The sequence below is a fragment of the Trichomycterus rosablanca genome, chromosome 11, assembly GCF_030014385.1.
Source record: "Trichomycterus rosablanca isolate fTriRos1 chromosome 11, fTriRos1.hap1, whole genome shotgun sequence".
NCBI lineage: Eukaryota > Metazoa > Chordata > Actinopteri > Siluriformes > Trichomycteridae > Trichomycterus > Trichomycterus rosablanca.
The window spans coordinates 24,315,932-24,322,024 of NC_085998.1; positions in this window are offsets into that span (position 1 = coordinate 24,315,932).

Sequence of the window (6,093 nt, forward strand, 5' to 3'; positions counted from 1 at the left end):
AGTGTGAGTCCTTTAACACCTACTGCATTTGCTAGCCTATCCAGTAAAATATTATGATCCATAGTATCAAACATTGCACTAAGATCTAATATAACAAGAAAAGAGACGCATCCATTATCAGAGGACATTAATAAATCATTGACGTTCCTAATTAATGCAGTTTCAGTACTATGGTAGGGTCTAAATCCTAATTGAAATATTTCATGAATACTGTTTTCAAGTAAATAAGAACATAACTGTTGGGAAACAGTTTTTTCTAGAATCTTGAAGACAAAAGGAAGGTTTGAAATTGGCCTATAATTAGACAGAATATGAGGATCAAAAATAGGTTTTTTTAATCAGGGATTTAATGACAGCACATTTAAAAAATTTGGGTACATACCCAAGGCTGCATTTATTAAAGTAAGCAGGGGCTCTACAATGGCTGGGAGTAAATCTTTAAGTAAATGAGTTGGAACAGGGTCGAGTATACATGACGATGACTTTAATGATGTAATCATTGCAGTAAGTTCAGTTTGAGAGATTTGACTAAAGGAATTTAGTTGGATTACCTTGTTAGATAAGTCACTATTATCGCCCATGCTGCTCAAAGTGAATTGATGCTTAATATTGCTAAGTGACACACTCTGACTTTGAAGTCGTATTTTTTCTATCTTATCATTAAATAATTTTTTTAAATCATCACTGGTACATCCGACTGATGGTATATAGGATTCAGTTTCACTGACATTTTTAGTTTGGACAAAACGGTTCCTCGAAAAGGAACCTAAGATCATTCTTATTATTCTCAGTTGGGGCATGTTTCCTTGTAATCTTATACACTTCCAGTGTAGTGTGCCACCACTTGCGCTCTAATTTTCGTGCTGTGCATGTGTGTGGGCATTGTACCATGGAGCAAGCTTTTTCTCCCTAATCAACTTAGTTTTAACTGGTGCTACACTTTCTAAGGTTGTGTGGAATATGGACTCTAAAGGTTGTGTTGCCTGATCTAGCTTTTTAGGCTCTTATGGTGACATAATTGATAACTCTCCTAGGCTGTTTATGTGATGTGATAGTGCGCTTAGATTTACAGTTTTTCTCAGTCGCTTTGGTGCATTTCTCACATCACTATTAACATTTGCACAACAGTAAGTGCATTTCTCAAAACAATTAGTACAAACTGCAAAACCTAGTTAATAACCTGCAAAAGCGTGTAACTTGCTCAAAATGGATAGTTCATTCCTCAAAAGCAAGTATTCATGTCAGTGAAAGTGTCAGTGTCATCAAAATAAAAAGTCCTGACACCATTGTTTATGAACAAGATAGTCAAATGGCTTTGTCATGTTTTCATTATGACAGTTCACTCTGTAAGTGTTTTCCAATGCAAAAAAGTCAGATCATGGTGACACTACCTGAAAATGCTCAAGACAGCACTATACACTATTATACGTACTACAGCCATGTGAAATCTACAGTTACAGTTTTTCTCAATTGCTTTGGTGCATTTCTCTGATCAGAATTAAAATTCTCATAACTGTTAGTTCAAAATCCACAAGATTTAGTCATTTGTGCACATCATAGTAGCAGTTTTTCATTCCTTCTAACAAATTGCAAATGCTTTTGGACATGCATCAATTGCTTCCATACAATTCTCTGCTGTTTTATAACATTATCATTTGCTTATGTCATGTCAGTCAAAATGAACTATACTTATGAATGCTGAATAGTCATTCCCTATGAAACTAATAGTCCTCATTTCACTGCTTGAATCATTACATACAAAAATGTTGAACTAGTTGTTAAAATCAGTATGTTGTATGTTCCAATTCAGTTCCAATATGTACTGCAATATTGTTTGTTGTTTCTTATGTTTATTGTAAATAAGTTTGTGCTTTGCTTTAGCACAATGCTGTGAACAAATTAGAATTGCAAAGAGCATATGCAGTAAAAATGTGAAACATACGTATTGTACTCATTTACCTCACTAAAATCAATACAATGTAATTTAACTGTAGATTTCAAATGGGTGTGCTAATAGTGTATAGTGCTGTCTTGAGCATTTTCAGGTAGTGTCACCATGACTTTTTTGCATTGGAAAACACTTACAGAGTGAACTGTCATAATGAAAACATGACAAAGCCATTTGACTATCTTGTTCATAAACAATGGTGTCAGGACTTTTTATTTTGATGACACTGACACTTTCATTGACATGAACACTTGCTTTTGAGGAATGAACTATCCATTTTGAGCAAGTGACACGCTTTTGCAGGTTATACACTAGGTTTTGCAGTTTGTACTAATTGTTTTGAGAAATGCACTTACTGTTGTGCAAATGTTAATAGTGATGTGAGAAATGCACCAAAGCGACTGAGAAAAACTGTAAGCTACACATTACTGTATTTAGTGAGGTAAATGAGTACAAGACACTCACATTTTTACTGCATATGCTCTTTGCAATTCTAATTTGTTCACAGCATTGTGCTAAAGCAAAGTACAAACGTATTTACAACAAACATAAGAAACACCCTTTGGGTAGAGCTGTGCACAACTGTAAACAATATTGCAGTACATACTGGAACTGAATTGGAACATACAACATACACAGTACTGTAAATCATTCTTGCACATCCAGACATTCCTGTCTGTCTAGCCACATATTTTCATCGACATCACAGCGAATATCATCCCTGGCAATGCAGCAAGGAAAGTATCTCCTCAAGTGGCGAATCCACCCTCTGCAGGACTCCGCTGTGATGTCATCACATGCTGCATCCATGGTCACTAGCAGGGCCATTTGGGTATGTGGATGCCGGTCATATACCTTCCACCTCCAGGCAGAGAAAAACTCCTCTATTGGATTACGGAATGGGGAGTAGGGAGGGAGATATTCCACCAGCATCCTTTCATGTGCTGCAAACCACCGTCTGACCAAATCTGAGTGGTGAAAACGCACATTATCCCATATTACAACATACTCGTTCAGATGGTCTCCATTTAGACCCCTCTCATTCTCAGGGATTATGTCCCTGTAAAAAGTGTCTAAAAAAGTCAGGAAATGTGGTAAGATATGCTTGACTGATTTTGACAACTAGTTCAACATTTTTGTATGTAACGATTTAAGCAATGAAATGAGGACTATTAGTTCCATAGGGAATGACTATTCAGCATTCATAAGTATAGTTCATTTTGACTGACATGACATAAGCAAATGATAATGTTATAAAACAGCAGAGAATTGTATGGAAGCAATTGATGCATGTCCAAAAGCATTTGCAGTTTGTTGGAAGGAATGAGAAACTGCTACTATGATGTGCACAAATGACTAAATCTTGTGGATGTTGAACTAACAGTTATGAGAATTTTAATATTATTAAGTTAATATTATGTCTAAGGTATGTTTACAGTGGTGAGTGGGTCCTTTTACATTTTGGGTAATACCTATAAATATAATAGGTATTATATTATTTATAGGGATAAATAAAACTTATAAATTAGTTAACCATTATGATTAGATAATTTAGCAGCACAGCTTTTCTCAGCAGAGCTAAAAAGTGAATCAATAGTGGCATATGATCAGTGGGGTATTAAACACTCTTAATTTGAAGCCCCTTTGCAGAGCCGAACCCCTGGCTTAGAAGTAATAGAGGGGGAAAAACTATTTATACTATTATTTTTAAATATTACATAAAAAAGCCCACAATGTCATAACTTTATAGTCCTATAATATAAACCCTAGTATTTTTACTAGAAAATAGGATTAGCTAGGAAACAGTGTTAGTGTTAGTGTGGTATTTTGTGCAATACCTTATTTTTATTTTTTATATGATTTATACTGTATTTATATTGTATTTACAATTTGTTTAAAGTCACTTGTCTTTTAATGCTGTTTTTTTTTTTGTTTAATACTGTTCCTTGTTTCTAAATTAAAAACAACCTTAAAGACATAAAGCTATGCAGCTATGTGTCTGTGTAAGTGTATAAACAAAATGATTCATGAATGAATGATGCAATGGGCATCTAGTTGGTCAGGGCCAACTCTGCCCATTTGGCACCAGGTACAGCTACAAGTCTTCTTGTATATGTTTGTACTACTGTATATTTGGGTTGTTTATTTCTACTCCTTGACAGATCCTCTAAAGCTTTGCCGAATTGGATGGGAGCATCTATAAACTGCCATCTTCATGCCTTTTTACAAATGTTTTATGTGGTTTAAGTCAAGGTCATAGCCAGAGGGACCAAATCACCAGGTTGAGGGGGGTAAGTGAGATTAACTTATTATTTATTTATTTTTTTTAACTGTATACTTTTTACAGTAATGGCTAATAGTATATAGACAAGGGATTAATAAAGTACACCCATAACCACTTCCTCTCCCCTGTTCCAGTCATCTCTTCTCTCCTTTGCCCTGCTGTCTTCTCATCTTTAACATTTGCTTAGTTTCTCACTCACCTCCATGTCACTTTTACCCTGAACACACCAGTGAGAAGATTGAAAAAATATTATCAGTAAACAACTGGTATTTCTTATCATGATATACCATATCTGATTTTCTACGATTATTACATCAAGAATCAATAAACATCTCTTGTACTACTGTATACAGGATACTATACAAACACACAATAAATGAAAGATACTACCATCTACTTCATTACACATGCATTGCTATAATGAATGACACTATAATGAGATTTCGTGTGGGTTTTCTAAGACATTAACGTTGGCTAAATACGCCAATTTGTTGGTCACTGAAAAAATGTGAGGCTAACACTCCAGATAACATGATAGCTAATGTTATCACTGCAAATTGACCTGTTTTTACCAAAAATATTTGTTTCTACTTTACAAAACTGATGCCTTTTTAGTAAAATTGTATTAATTTTCACAATTACAATTCAAGCACAAAATTACATACTAACGTTAACATTTTTCATGCAAGTCAGAACTGCTGTGAAGACTTCGCTGAAGTAAAGTGCTGGTGGTACGGTAATACAATAGTAAGCCCTGACAGATTACAGCATTACTCAAAGCTAGTGAGTGGAATATGTTTATTTATATTTCTTACATCAGTATATTGGGGGGAGGGCATTTAAGATATCTGAATATTAAGGGGGTGGTTATGGCCTTGGTTTAAGTTGGCTTTTGGCTAGACCATTCAAGGACATTCAAAGACTTGCTCTAAAGCCACTCCAGTGTTGTTTGGTTGAGTCCAACATGGTCCTGGAAAGACCTGAAGCCTAAGTTTCATTTTTTTTGCCCTAATCTATGTCTTGCTATAGTTTGATTGCAGAGATTCACAGACAGTTCCTTGGACTTAATGGGTTGGTTTTGCTTGGTTGACAATGCAGTGTAAATTGTGGGCCTGTAGAGACACAAATGTGTGCCTTTTCATATTATGTTAAATCAATTCAAAATGCAACAGGTGGACTCCACTTAAGGTAAACACACATTTGAAGAGTTATTACAGCTAACCGGAAGTTTTGTATATATCACCCATATTCAATTTTTCTATAAATATAAGCTGAAATGTTTGTAGAATTCAAATAATGACACCCTGTAACCCAATTTTATTATAAATGAGCCTGTAAAATAACAGAGATTGCCAGTATTTATTTATTTAATTTGAAAGTAAAACCGTGTTACGATCTGAGTATAAACGAAAACAGTCACATAAAAATTCGATTGGTCGATTGGTGTGAGTGTGTGTGTCTGTCATGCATGCACATAGTGTAAGTGTGTTTCTGTGGAAGCCTGTAACCAGAACTCCTTTATGTTTGGAAAATGAAGCAACAGGACTAGAGCCATGGCCAAGTATTTTGGCTCTGATAGTGTGCTAGGGCAATAGTGTTGTGGGATCTTTTTAAGGGGGCTGTCCTAACCATACACTCTAGTCCATGTAGTGATCAGGAAGGAATTATTTACACGGGTCTATCTCTCTTTTCATCTACTTGCCATTTATCTTAAACTTCATCAGTCATTGTCTCTTGAACATTGTCCTTAAATACCTAATCTTTGGTAACTATAAATTACAGTTTAATTACAGCTCTAAGTCTATCTTGGATTGTCCATGCAAGTGGCTTTGGAGCAATGGCTAGATTCGGAAAATGTGAT